We start from the raw sequence: 14,986 nt of genomic DNA on the forward strand, positions 1-14,986 counted from the left end.
ACACACACATATGAGAGTATATTGTACTATAATGTTACACCTTATGTAAATGAATACAGCGCGGTACCCATGAGGGACCGGTTCCAGGAGTCCCCACAGGTACTCGAGTCCCTTACACTATAAAACTGCATGGTGTGGTCGGCCCTCCATATCCGTGCATGGGCAACCCGCAGGTGCGGGGCGGCCCGCTCTCCTAGCCACAGCCACATCCACCTCCGGGATTAACCACATAAGGGGCAGCGCAGACAGAGGTCTAACCCAGCGCCCCCCTTGAGGACTTCTCGGCACTAACACCAAGGTCCCGCGAGTGGCAGCTGTGAGCCTGACCCTTCCACCTCGGCTTAGCTCGGGCTGGGAATTCCACCCGCCACCCGGTGTGACATTGCTCAGTTCTCTTGGACAACCTTGACTCTCGGGAGGCTCTTGCTGCTAATTTTAACTATGCTACCTTCCCCCCAAAGTGAACTGGAGCACCCCAGTGTCACCGTCCTGACAGCACCCCACAGCCGCTCCAGCTGGCGCTTGGACCACGGCTTCCAGACTCTCCAGTGCCACGGACGGACCCCGAGTGCAGTGGGCCGTCGCCCCGCAGCCCAGTCACAGCGGCCGGGAAACACCTCGAGCCACCGCCCTCGGGGCTGATCTCTGGCACTGCCAATCGGGGGGGCACCAGCCGCTCCATGTGACCGACCAGGCAGCCCACCATGCAGGGCCCTCCACCGGGGCCCGGGCGACCACACTCGGGGGTGTCAGGAGACCCATGAATCCTCCCTAACACACACAAAAGACGGTGTCTCTTTGCATTTTTGAGAGAAAGAGGTCCACAGCTTTCAGCAGAGTCTCAAAGGAATCCACGACCCCAACCAGGTGGAGGGAAGGAGGAAGGAAGTAGAGTCACTCAGCTGCTCAGGGGACTCTTGCTGCGGTACGGCGGATACATCATCTTTTCATGGGTTTTTAAAGTCAGTCCTTCCTTTTGTAATCTCCTTTAGAATTTAGTTGAGCAATTTAGGTTCAAACAAACAAACAAAAAAGGCCGGTAGAAACAAAGACAAGTAGAAAGATCAATACTAAATTTAGGAAAACCGACAAGGGCCAGCCCAGATTACTGCGGAGCTGAGAATTTTCTGGAGCATGCGCGCGCGCGCGCGCACGCACACACACACACACACACACACACACACACACACACGGTGACATCAGAAAGTAAAGATCAAACCACAATTTCTACAACTGATCCTAAAGGAAGAGACAAAAATACAAACCACTGAAAGTAAAACGACTGTCATTCTGTCAAATGAACTAAAGTCAGCCTGGCAGGCCCTGATGTCTGGACTGGAGTCCTGGCTAAATGTTATTTACTTGGTTCGCCAGGGCGACAATGAGCTTGTTTTGAACCTTCCGTATATTGTATTAGCTCATTCATTTTGAACAGTAACTCAGGACAGGGCGAGCTGGGGAGGCACAAGTGAGAAAAAACAGGTCAGCAAAACACTGGTCTCACATTTCATAACCAAACACGAGCCGGACTCCAGATAGTACCTTAATCTGATCTGCACTTAAACGTGGGGTCTGGGCATTGCCCATCTCCCTCAGACCCAGGGAACAGTCCTGCTCTTCCCCTGGTGCCCGGTACCACAGCCGTCCACCAGGCGCTGGGACCACGGGGTTCAGACCGCGATCCAGCCCAGGCTCTCCTCCCTCTCCCAGCCCCTCACTGTACCCGCAGCGCATGTGCATCACGGGGCTCAAGCTGCCCTGCACACAACAGAGCCCATCTGCAGCCCCGGGAAAGGAGAAAGTGGCCTGTGCACAAGGGGCCTGAACCCCGCCAGCCCACTCGGGGGCCTGGGTTTCTCAGCGACACTGCCAAGACCCCAACTTACCATGAAACCCACAGCTGTCAGCTCCCATGCCAGGCGGCGGGCGGCTGGTCCCACATGCAGGCGCATTCTGCCCAGGGGCAGAGCAGGAGAGCCAAGGGCACTGGGCTCCCAGGCTCCCGCCCCGACGGGTCACCACTGGTTGACCAGGGCCCCCTGTGGAAGGCCACCCTGTCTCCTACAGACCCCTTCCCTCGCATGGCTCTGGTCGCTGCTGCTCCCAGTGCCCCTAGGCCCAGGGGTGGCTTCCAGAGGGGCTGCTGTGGTCCCGGAGCCCTGCCCACCCCTTTGTATGGTCCTAACTCTCCTGGCTCTGCCTGTGGAGGCCACCTGCTTCCTGCCACCAGCAGGATGAGAACGATACAGCCAGAGTACCCCTCCACGACACTGACACACATGCGGTCACCCCGGGGCACGGAAGCTGGCAACGGCAAATCCCGCGACCTCCACGCAAGTATGAAGGAGGGACTCTGAAGTTCTTGGTCAATCTGTTATCAAATCAAGACAAAACCCATCAGCCTTGAAACTGACCCTCAGCTGCAAGACAGTAACTAGGAAGTGCAAGCAGATTCTGAGGCCTGCGTGCCCTAAGGGCCCAAGGTACACGTGACTCATCAGAACTGGGTTCACCCACGTACATGCAGCCACCCGGGTCAGTGGCGAGGAAAACAGAACCTAAGGGCAACGCCACATAAACTGGACACGTAGGCCCTATTTAATGCAAATTAGCAATTCACCGTAAAAACGGCAATTTACTTATATCACACCCACAACGTGGAAAAAACGCACGGCACTCTGCAAAGTACAGGATGGAACCACAAAGGCACCGCTGCCGACGGCCACATGTGCTCCCTCTGGCTTCCAGGGGTGGGGAGGCAGTTATGCTGGGAAATGAACACTGTGCTGCAGGCATGAAACAGTCTTGCAATTTAAAAAAATACATGTAAACCTAGACAAGATCTTCCTGAGGTGAAAATCTGCAGAAGAAAAAGTGAGAATGAATGGTTTGCAAAAAGGTTGAGAAATCCTGGTTTGGGGCTTAAGACCAGATTGTGGCAAAAATAAGAACCGTCCAGGCCAGACTCTGACCAGGAAGACCCTGAGCCCGAGGGTCCGCCTGCCGATGCAGGGGACACGGGTTCGAGTCCTGGTCCGGGAAGATCCCACATGCCACGGAGCAACTAAGCCCGTGTGCCACAATGACTGAGCCTGCGCTCTAGAGCCCGCGAGCCGCAACTACTGAGCCCACGTGCCACAACTACCGAAGCCCACCCACGCACCTAGTGCTCCGCAACAAGAGAAGCCACTGCAGTGAGAAGCCCGCGCACCACAACAAAGAGTAGCCCCCGCTCGCCACAACTAGAGAAAGCCTGCGCGCAGCAATGAAGACACAACACAGACAAAAAAATAAATGAAATTAAATTTAAAAAAAGAAAAATGCTTTGCTGAATTGGGGAGCTCGGGGTTTTTAAGGCGTGAGCCACCTGTTCTCCTGGCATGGATGGCCCTGCAATAAACCTTTCTCTGCTCCAGACTCCGACGTTTCAGTCTGTTTGGCCTCACTGTGCGTAGGGCACCTGGACTTGCGCTAACGTGGGAGTGGGAGCTTGCTGAACGTGAGCCAGCACCAGCCATGACCTCAAGAGACACCACACGGCACACACGAGGTGAACAGGACTGCCCCCAAGGCCCTGGCTGAGAGGCGGACAGGTCAGCCTGGAGAGGAGGGGCCACTCCAGGGCCCGGTGTGGACCTGCTCCAAAGACTCCAAGGACACCCAGGTATCCGCAGGATGCCAGCTACTCCCCCAGGTTGGCCAGCTGTTTGCTGAGCACCTCCCAGGGGCCGGGCCATACCCAGGCCTCCCTGGCTTAATCCTCCAGGGTGCCCCCGGCAGCCCGGTTCACAGGGGAGGAGCATGAGCAGGGTAAGGGGTGGGTAGGGACCCAGGTCACCCCGCAGAGCAGGGCACAGGCCCGCAGGCTCCACGCTGAGGCCTCGCACATGGGCTTCAGGGGGGCCACCAAGCCTAGAAGTCTGTCTTCTGCTGGCAAAGGGGCTGGCATCCCAGGGAGCGAAGCAGGCCTGGGCCACCACACAACACCCAGGAGAGAAGCCTCTGGTTGTGCTGGGGCCACAGGTCGGACTGCGAGTGAGCCACACAAGTGAGCGGGGAGACAGCACTTGGACAGCAGCACCCGGGAGCAACCAGGGAGCGTGGACTGGCCACAGAGGGCCCTTGGGTGCTCCAGGGCTTACGGACATCCTGAGCCCCATTGGTCCATGACGATCATGCCTGTTTCCGGGCAGGGGCCCTGAGGCTCACAGAGGTTAAGTAGGGCGTCCCGAGTCCCAGAGTCCTAAGGGAGGCTGAGGGGTCCAGTCTCTGCAGGACCCGGTGCCTCACTGCCTCGGGCCTCAGCCTCCTCACGGCAATCAACTGGCAGGTACCACCCAAGGCTGGTGCTCGGCCAGAATTCCCTGAGCCACCAATTTCCAGTTAGATGAGCCGTGGCCAGTCCCTCGATCCCATCATTAAAGATAAGAATATCTCACTTCCCTGGTGGTGCAGTGGTTGAGAATCCGCCTGCCAATGCAGGGGACACGGGTTCGAGCCCTGGTCCAGGAAGATCCCACATGCCGCGGAGCAACTAAGCCCGTGCGCCACAACTACTGAGCCTGCGCTCTAGAGCCCATGAGCCACAACTACTGAGCCCGTGTGCCACAACTACCGAAGCCCACGCACCTAGAGCCCGTGGTCCGCAACAAGAGAAGCCACCACAATGAGAAGCCCGCGCACCGCAACCAAGAGTAGGTCCCACTCACCACAACCAGAGAAAACCTGCGCGCGGAGCAGCTAAGACCCAACACAGCAATCAATCAATCAGTCAATAAATAGAAATTGGGATAACAACTCATCAAGGGCTGTTTTAAGTTTAAATGTTATCTGAAGTTGTGCGTGAAAGCTGTCCAGCACTCAGCGGATGCCAGGTCGGACGGAGCCCCTTCTCGTCCCCCCCACCTGCTACCCCCTGCGATGGGTTCTGTGGCAGAGAAGCTGGTCTGGAGCAGCCACCTTCCCTCGGGGACCTGGGGGATGTGCAGGCTTCACCAAGCAGATGCAACTTCAGTCTCATCTCCTGAGCTGCCCAGGAGCCCCGGTCGCAGCAAGAACACAGGGACCCTGAGGAGGGGATACCAGAAACCAGGCCAGAAGAGCATCTGGGTGAGTGGGGAGGGACACGCACTGACCGGGGCAGGGGGCCTGGTCAATCCATTAGCAAACGCACTTAAGCCACGTCTAATCCATGTGCTTCGGGCTTCCCTGGTGGCGCAGTGGTTGAGAATCTGCCTGCTAATGCAGGGGACACGGGTTCGAGCCCTGGTCGGGGAGGATCCCACATACCGTGGAGCAACTAGGCCCGTGAGCCACAAGTACTGAGCCTGCACGTCTGGAGCCTGTGCTCCCCAACAAGAGAGGCCACGATAGTGAGAGGCCCACGCACGGCGATGAAGAGTGGCCCCCGCTTGCCACAACTAGAGAAAGCCCTCCCACAGAAACGAAGACCCAACACAGCAAAAATAAATAAATTTTTTTAAAAAAAAGGAATAAGGTCTTTAAAAAAAAAAAAAAGTGAATAATCCATGTGCTTCGATGGGCACGTGCTGAAGGCAGCTCCTTCCCATCAGCCGAACCGCAGCGGGCAGGGCACAGCGGGGCCCCACAGATGCCACTTGCGGCACAGAGGAATGGATCTGAGAAGTTCAAGGACTCCATGCTGGCCAGCAGCGCGTCTTGCCCCGTTCCCTGGCTCTGGTGCAGAGGCCTTGCCCCTCCCAGCAGTCCAGGCGGTCAGGCTCCGGTGAGGGCAGCACCATCCAAGCTTGGTGGTGCCTCTTCCCCGGCCACATCACTGTGGCAACCCAGGCGGGGTCGTCACTTATTAAAATAGATGTCGTTGAAGGGGCATCCCATCTCCACCATCCAAAGCAGCAACTGCGTCCTCAGGCCCCGACAGTCAGGCTTTATTTCTTCCTGAGCCAGCTATAAGAGCCTCCACTTCCAAGAAGCCCTCCCTGAATAGGCTCACCTGAGGATGATAATAATTATCTTGTGTGTCCGGCCAGCACAGTCATCACTCGTTTGTGTATTATTCTTCAGCTGTCCCCTCTCTGCTTAGGCTAAAACTGCTTTTGCATCTCCCACTGTCCCTAGCAGATTTTCTAACAGAGGCATTCAATCCCGAGACAGAATTCCAGATGGACTCCTTAAGGCCTCTGGGCCTCAGTTTTCTCATCTATACACTGGGGATACCAGCCCCCCCGTGCAGAGTGACCAGCAAATTCAGAAGTTAACTCGGAATCTAGGTGGCACCTCGCACAGAACCCGGCCCCCCGTCCATACTCACAGGTGCCTGACAAAGATGCCTGGGGGGATCCTGGGGGCCGTGAGGACTCCATAAACACTCAGAGAGGATGGGTGATGCCCCGGCACACCAGTGCCACCAGGTGACCCGTTCATCAGAGCTAATAACAAGAGCCCCTCAGGCTCAGCTCACATGGTGGCCTCGCTAAGAATGCGGATTTTTCCCTGTACAATCCACGTGGCGATTTAGAAAGTATGACTGCTACAGGTGCCCCCGCCCCTACCTGGGTCAAGTGCACCCAGGACCCCCACCAAAAGCGAACCGGTCGGCAGAGGGGCAGGAACATTCCTGCAGCCCTCCCGGCAGCCCATCTGGCAGTGGGGCAGGTGGTGCTGTGCGGGGGGCGGGCCTGGAACCCCAGGCCACGTCCGCAGGGCTCCAAGCCCAGGCCCAGCTGTGCGGACAGGAGTAAATCCCCGGACGGACAGGTTCTGTCTGAGGGGGCCTCCTTAGTATGGAGGAAGTCCATATTAAAACTGTTAACCTCTCCCCAAACCATATGGTAGCCAGGCAGACGGCACGGCCTGCACTCACTGGGCTTCCAGGCTCTCCCAGCCCCTTGAGACTGAATCAAAGGTCTATCTGAACTTCACAACCACAAACTGCCACCTTCCACAGGGCTCTTAGCCACAGGGCTCTTCTTATCGGCGCACAGCCTCTCCGCAGAAGTTGCTCAAACGGTCAGGAATTAACCAAGGACTGATAGCTCGCCGGTGACACTGCCCGTCCCTGAGCACTGGCCGGGGTGCCTCGTCTACCTGCACCTCCAGGACACCGCACAAGCCTTCCGTCTGCTGTGTTAGTGTGACTGCCACCGGCTTGTTCACTTGTTGAAAAAATGGTCCCAATTTTATTTCGCATTTGTGGAGTGTTAAATATTTCATTCTGTGGAAATGTACTGATATTTTCCACACGTAGTCACAGCACTGAAGAGAAAACCATGATCCCCAAACTTCAGAAACACGGATATTCATCCGGGTGGAGGCGTCCCGCACCCCCAGGGCTCACGGTGCTACGGGGGAGACCCAAGACCTCAGGCCCAGCACCCCCATGGTTGAGCTCCAAGGCTCAGCCGCTTACTGTGTGGCTTCAGGCGAGTCACTTGACCTCTCTGCGCCTCCTTTTCCTCTCTAAAATGCAGCACAGACCTGGCCGGGTTGTTAGAGAATGAGCCGAGGGCTCTGCACAGGACCCAGCCCTCCACATGTTACTTCTCCGGGCCTGCTAAGTGCCAGGAACAAATATGCATTATGCTCCCCTGGTTCTAACTCGGAGCCGTGGGTGGCTTCTGGGCCAAGGTCACCAAGCCAGAGATGGCACAGCCCCGGGCTCTACGACATTTCTGCTGCAGAATAAGGCACAGGGCCCCTCCGGGTCCTCTTAAGAATTAAGAACACTTTCAACATCTGAATAATTCAAGGATGAGCTAGCTAGACATGTTTCAGACAGCCCTGAGCTTTGTCTCAGCTGCCCTGTCCCACTAGGCTCGCTGAGAACCTAGCCCACCGTCTGGCAAATCCAAGAAAAGGGCAGCCTCAACCCCACAATCCTTCCCAGCACCAAATCACAGCTGCCCTCGGTGGGCACCCGGAATGACAGAGAAGCAGCGCTGGAGGCCCCCGGAAGGCCCAGCTACATACAACCAGCAGAGGGCCTGATGGGGAGGTTTTTTGTCCACCAAGCTTTTAATGCGACAGTTTTACGTAAGTGATATGAAAAAGCCACTAACGGTGACTCTAGTATCCCAGTTCCCCCAGCACACGCATACGGAACCCTGCTGTGCAGGGTCACTTGGGCACCCTGATCTCCCGTGAGCAGCCCAGGCCTGTCTCTAAGCCTTGTTGTAAGGGCCTTAATCCTTGATTTTAGCATCAAGGCCCAAAATGCCAAGAAAGTGTAAACTGGGATTTGTGCGCAGAGCTCGATGGAGGCTTCTCACCCCTCCTCCCCCCGCCTCCACAGGGCGGGTGAGGCTGCACGGCCTGGCCCATCTCCTCACTACCTGGATGCACCCCAGGATCCCTGGAACGTGACCCCACCTTCACTTATCTCTAGAAACAAAGGCTCCGCCTCACAGTCTGAGGACCCATGTTGTCCACATTCAACATGAAGCATTCCTAAGTGGACGGCTAACGGCCTGATCTGAGGACAAAAGATGGCAGGGCTTCAAGCCGACCCCCATGAGCAAAGTCCACAGAGCTGGGCGAGCAGCCTCGCCCTCCTCCCCGCCACGTGCATTAGCAGAGACCCCTGGCTCCTCAGGATCTCTCGTAGGTCACAGGCTATCCCCCAACACCGCTCTTCTACAGCCCTGAGCCAAAGCACTTCCTGTTTCAGGGCGTGAAGGCAGAGCAATCTGTTGTTGTTTAATTACTAAACTTACTTTCCTATCCAATTTCAATTGGCTTTTAGGCTAAACACAGTAAGTGTCCATGCTTTGAGAGCATCTCCAGCTTAGCTAAGAGAACACCAGCCCAGGACTTCCAAGCAGCTCTGAGGAAGGTTTGGGAACTCACAGCAACCTCACCCGCTTCTCAGGGAGAGAGGCCCCACGTCGACAAACCCCGACCTGTCGGGCTCCTCCGTACCCCCAGGGGCCCTCCCCCAGCCCAGGGGCCCTCGCCCTGGAGACCAGCAAAGAGCACGCTCTCCTCCCTGCAGACACACTCACTGCAGCCAGAGAAGGGAGCCGGGCAGAGAAAGCTGACAGGATCCCCGCAGGGCGAACGAAAACCTCTTTAACTCAAAGCACTCTTCCATAGGCTTAAGTTTTAACCCAACCAAATAAAAATGCGTTGCCGCTAACCAAAATGCGCACGCTTCTGAGCTGTATTGTCTTTTGCCCCTTAACACAGTCCATCTAGGAAACATGCAATCACATATTCCAGTACACATGGACCAGCATGGACGCCACCATCCAGTGAAGGAGTGGCAGATACGCTACCCCTCCATCCACCGAGCACAGGAAGCTGACAGAGCAGCACCTTAAGGCAAGTGTGCAAACGCAAAGGCGTCCTCAGGGTCCTCAGGTGTGGGCGACTGGGAGAGTCTGAGTTCACAGTTCCTCCCCGCTGAACTGCCTGTGACATGGCCGATGGTGAAGTCCCAGCCCCGCCCCCTCCACCAAGGTCACCTTCACACTCCCCCTCCCTCAGCCCCTGTGGTGGGGTGTACCTGGCATCAAGGACAGGTGGAGAATCACTTTAATTGAGGCACCTTAAAGGGACCCTCCCCCCACACACCCAGCCAGCTCTTTAAGACACGCTCTGCCAGTGTTTTTATTTTGTACATCCAGTAATTATCAAGAACAACAATACATTTCTGCTTCTGTGACCACTGTTGCACTGACAATGTTTACAGTGACAAAAAATTCTTCTGGATTAACACAGCCTCACGATCACAGAAATGTTTTAAATTGCGGTTTATGTGTACTCTGGTGACAGAGAAGTGTGAACAGTGATGGATAAAAGGCGTTCAAGTATCAAAGTGCGTGGCCTTGAGTAAATTCCGTGAGGGAAAGTGGAGCAAACATAGGAGCTCAGGAAGAAACGAAGATGCACATGTAAAAACTGTTCACAACAGTTTGCTCCCTTTTTCAAAGGGTGATGGCAGGCTTTCAAGTCATTAGAGTGTTTCATTATTTTAAATGACAAGGAAAAAGTTTAGATGTCAACTTAAAAATGTGCCCGTAGTTTTTCAAAGTTATTTTACAGAACGGGGGCAAAAATGTCTGAAGATCTCTGCTTTAAGGCAATATACCTCTGAAACAGTCCCAACTTAACAGGTGATCACAATGGCGAAAGCGCAGCCTTCCACACCCTCAGCTGGTGCTCCCCCCTCCCCGTCCATGCCCTCTGGATAAACAAGTTCATCCCAAACCCCTCCCCTCAAAATAATTGATGGGAAAATATTCCTTTCTCTTTCCAAACCAAAACTCACACTCTTTTGGATAAATGTATTTTCTTAAAACGGTGACTAAAATGTTGGCAACGAGGAGCTTATTATTGTTTTCTGGCCTTTTGCAATATCCAAGTGGTCGCTTAAAATTGTGCAGTGAGATCTGCATGTAAAAGTGCAGCAACCACTACATCTGGACCAGAAATGCACTCTCTTTATCTGTTTTAAGGGTTTGCTATGAATTTTGCACTCAAGATTTTCCTTTCTTTGAAATGGGAAGAATTTGGTTGCCAACCAGTTCACCTGGCTCCAGGATTTAAAGGCAAAACCCCAGGAGAGACCCTCCAGCAAACTCCAAAAACTCAAAACCAGCTGCGCCACATAATCCCAGGTTGGAAAGTACTTTTTGAAGGCGGCACAATAAAGCACCTCTCAGGCACTGCTTCAGGAATGCAGGTTTCCTCACTGCCAGCGAAATCCTTCAACAGGCTTGGGAGGATGCAAACACCAACGACCCAGGTGGAACAAAGCTTCCCTCACCTGGGCTTGGGGCCAAGCAGACGGGGGGTGGGGGAGTGAGGGCAAGGCAGCCTTGCTCAGTAACTTGAAAGACTCTGCAAATCCTCCAGCTGCAGGAGGATCCCACCTTGGGACAGCCAGCACCCCAACCCTGCACTTGGGGGGCAAAATGCCCAGCACAGCGTGCGCCCTCACTGGGGGCTCCCTGTGGGCCCTGCTATGGACCCTGGTGACCTCTGTCTTGCGTGAGGTTCCAAACTAGCCAAAGAGAACTCAGAACCCTTCTCTCCAACCTTGGGAACCTGTTTCCTTTCCCATCATCTAGCAGTGTACTTAACCCAAGATGAGCGCACTCAACAAACGACCCAGACAGACCCACTGCCCGTGCATCCGGGCAGCACATCCGCGTCGGCTACGGTGGGAACAAGTGTCCAGGCCCTGCTGCAGGACCCGGGTGTAAAAGGAACACTTAGTGCCACGGAAACAGCGGGGATCATGCTGTTGCCCCGCAAGCCTGTGGGTCTTAATCTTCTTAAAATGCCTCCTCTAAAAGTCACTTGCCAAAGGAGCAGCCACACAAAGCAATGTCACCAGTGCCCAAGTGGCAGCGGGATGGAAATGACTGCCGTGTATACTGCTGTGAGCAGAGGCAGGGAAGCCTCCTTTGCACCCACATTGAAAAGGTCCACAATCTCCCCGTTCGCGGAAGTGCCTTATTTCACAAAGGCTTAGTTAGCATTTGATACCCTTAAAAAAAAAAAAAAGCCACTCGAAGCACATTTTGAAAGTTCCATGTTTAAAAAGATCCTTGTTCATTGATTTTGGTGGGATAATTAAGCTGATCTAAACAAGGGGACCTTGTCCAGGCACGGGTGGGGGAGGGGCGGCGGGCCTGGCCTCGGCCTGGGAGCCCCTGCTCGGGGGTCCTCTCCCACCCCCTCCTTTCTATGTGGCCTCTCTTCATCTGGGAGGCTTTTTCCCTCTGGTCAGATTTCCACTCAGCAGAGCTAAAATGCTCTCATGTTTCCTGGCTTGGAGTCCAGGCAGCACTCCTAATGGGGTTTTGCTGAGTACACCTTCATCAACGGAATTCTGTTGTGATCAAAAAAAAAAAAAAATCTAGGAAACCAGAGGAAGCGAGTGTGGAGCAGCATCCTCGCCCGTCCTCAGTAGGGACACGGCTTCCAGCGCATTCCGGCTCCACAAATTACAGACACGGCTCTGCCAGGGGTGTTCCCGAGGAGGGCACTGCAATTTGGGGTTGTCTGCCACCTACGGCGCTCACCAGTCACCCTCACTCCGTGCCAGGCTGTTAAGTCACGAACCACCCCTGCCGGCTACACAGGGCCGGGCTTCCGGGCCCCACAGGACGAGCGGGAGAGGGCAGTGGGTGCAGACGACTGACGGGGACCAACCAACCGGCGCCACAGGCAGCAAATGAGAGCAAAGCCCAGACCCCGGGGAGGCCCGTCCACTCTCCTCCCCACCCGTCCCTCTGACAACACGGACAAAACCAATCCAACACCAAGTAGCCTAAACGCTGGATAAAATACCTTCCTGGGTCCCCTTCCTCCACTGGGGCTGGGGGAGCTGCCACAGCCACAGCCGCAGCCCCTCCTCCTCTGCAGACCTGCAGGGCGGGATCTCCCGGCTCCGAGAGGGCAGGGTCCCGTTCCCAGGCTCCTCCCGCCCCGTCCCACTCTCCAACAAGCAAAGTTGAAGGCAGAGGGCCCCAGGACGTTAAAAACTGCAAGCCGCCTCGGAGATCCCCCAGTGCAATCTCTGCTCTGCTTTCACGATGCGACAAGGGCCAAGGCTGCAGCACGCATCTCTGCAAGGGAAGCTGGCAACTCTCACAGGCCCGGAGCCCCCTGGGCAGCCTCCCTGGGGGGACAACCAGTCCACACAACACCCGACACTAAATACCTCATATGCATTTCAAATGCATCTCGAACGATCCCTTCTCCCCTTTACAGCTGCTGCCCATGAAAAACAATTAGCCTGAATGGGACTGAAAGTCCTGATTTTGAAGACAACCTACTCCCCACCCTCTCTCCAGAAGCCCTGGCGTTTTATGTCTGCCTGGGTCTTCCCACCTGGGGCCTACATAGCTCCAGGCTACAGTCACTGCACCTCCCCACCTTCAAGTGGGTTCTGCAAGATCTCTCAAGCACTGGATAAACTCTTACTCCTTCTTTTAATACATAATTCAGATCTCGCAGAAAAGTGAGATTATTCCTTTTTTTTTTTTTAAAGGAGGCTGGGGTCACTGTTTCTGATGCCCAGCCATTTAGTACACTTCATCGGTAAACCAATGCTCCAGTTTTTTATATTCTTCCGTCTTCTCCTACTACAAGCACAAAATGGAAGAGATGAAAGATTCCCCCTGTGGGTAACCCTACCTGTCCGTCACTGACGGGAGAAGCAGAGACGCTGAGGTGCAGGGAAAGGCAGGGCTTCACTCACGTAATGCCGCAAAGATCGGCCTGGGTTTTCCCAGGAGAAACAGGCTTCGAGCCGGACAATCATGTGAACCCACAACAACTGCTTCGATCACTCATCCCCTACACCCTCCTGCTGCCCCAGGCCTTAGGCTACGAGATGCCCCCAAAACCAGAAGCGACAAGGCCCCTTTTTGCGGGAGTCAACTGGGGTATCCGATGGGGCTGGGTGGCTCAGTCTGACCCATAAGTGCCCCCACTGGAAAGGAAAAAAACCTCACACTCCCTAGGAGATCAAGTGTGTGTCCCCCCCCCATACACACACAAGCACACACCTAGAATCACTATGAATGGTTAATCAGGAGGCTGTGCTGTTTCTTTCAAAACACCGCCCCTCCCGTTTTGACATACCTCCTCTGAAAAAGCCCTTTACTGGAATGTGTTCCCCCAGAGCCCAGTCAAGAGCAACACACCTTGGGGAGGAATGGGTTAAGTTCAAGAGCTCTAGGAGGACGAGGCAGCACGGGAAAGGGAAAGCGGTGCAGAGATGCAGATAAATGTGCGGGGACTTCTGCAGGGCAGGGGCTCTGGACCTGGATGCACCGAGGCACTGGCCCCTCTCCTCCAGGCACAGCTTGGCTGCGGGAAATAGAGGTGTCTTCAAAGGGACAGACCAGAGGACAGTGCAGATAAGACAAAAACACAGGCACAGCCCCGGGGGTCAGCTCGGAACCCCAAGTGTGGAAGCCCGGCTACGCGTGCTGAGGGCGTGCGTGTGCTGGGGGCAGGAGGGGTTCAGCCAAAGGGGACAGAAGCTGAACTCTCAGAAGTTGGCGACATCAAACCGAGGGCGCAGGGAAGGGTCGGGACCTAGGGGGCGAGACGCCAGGCTTCCTCTGGGTAGAGTAACCCGAGAAGACGGGGGTGGGGGACGCTGAGGGATGCGACCGGGACAGGGTCCATGGGAAGGTGCACACCGCGGCGAGGGGCCCGGGATGTTCCAGGAGGCTGGGGGGACGGAGACGAGGACGGGCAGGTGCAGTCGGGGAGAAGGGAGAGGGCCAAGGACGGGGGCGGGTGTCCGGGCGGGAGAAGGCTCCCAGCCATGGCGTGGGAGCACCCTCCCCGGGGAAGAGATGCTGGAGCGGGCCGGGAGCGGGACCCGGAGCTCGAGGCCGCGCCCGCGCGGGGGTGGGGTGGGCATGGGAAGCAGCAGGTGCCGGGTGCCCAGGTGCGGGGTCGGGGGCGGCTGGCCGGTCGCTCACCTGTCTCCTCCGGCCGGGGCCGCGGGGCGGCGGCGGGGCGGCCGGGCCGGGCAGGGGCGGCGGGTGCGCGGCGCTCCGGGGGCGGCGGCGGCGGGACCCGGCGGTGGCTGCTCCTCGGCCGGCCGGCCGGGCAGGCGGTCAGTCAGCGATAGAGCCGAGGTCAGAGGGAGCGCTTGCGAGGTTCTGGCCGGCGCGCGGAGACAACGCCGCTTTATCAGGTCGGAAACAGCCGCCGCGCGCCGCTTCCGCTGACGCAGCGCCGGCCTGCGCTCATGACTATGCAGCAGCCGCCGCGGGGGTCAGGGCGGGGCCCGCGTCGCGCGCTCCGATTGGCCCCCGTGCACCCCGCCCACTGCTCTGCCCCGCCCCACCTGCCGAGGCCCCGCCCCTGGGCCGGCCCCGCCCCTGGCGGCATCCAGCCTCCGGTCTCGGGCTAGGGGCTGCCGTGCCCACCCCGCCCCAGCCCCCGCTTCTCGAGGCTTGAGCACCAGACCCTAACCTAGAGCCCTGACCCCCGACCCCGGCTGCGTGCCTCTAAGTAGCCGCGGGAGGGA

The 14,986-nt window shown here is 56.5% G+C and overlaps 1 protein-coding gene across 3 annotated transcripts in view; it reads right to left on the reverse strand.

Annotated features, from left to right (window-relative positions):
• The window catches only part of SLC45A4 (solute carrier family 45 member 4), a 72,425-nt gene extending 57,732 nt beyond the window's left edge, over positions 1–14,693 (reverse strand). For all 3 annotated transcript variants that reach the window (XM_081258588.1, XM_081258589.1, XM_081258587.1), the window contains exon 1: positions 14,433–14,693. The gene's annotated coding sequence lies outside the window, so the exon portion shown is untranslated. The remainder of the gene's footprint in view (positions 1–14,432) is intronic.
• Between the last annotated feature and the right edge of the window lie 293 nt (positions 14,694–14,986).

Source organism: Mesoplodon bidens, assembly GCF_964165515.1.
Source record: "Mesoplodon bidens genome assembly, chromosome: 16".
NCBI classification, from domain to species: domain Eukaryota; kingdom Metazoa; phylum Chordata; class Mammalia; order Artiodactyla; family Ziphiidae; genus Mesoplodon; species Mesoplodon bidens.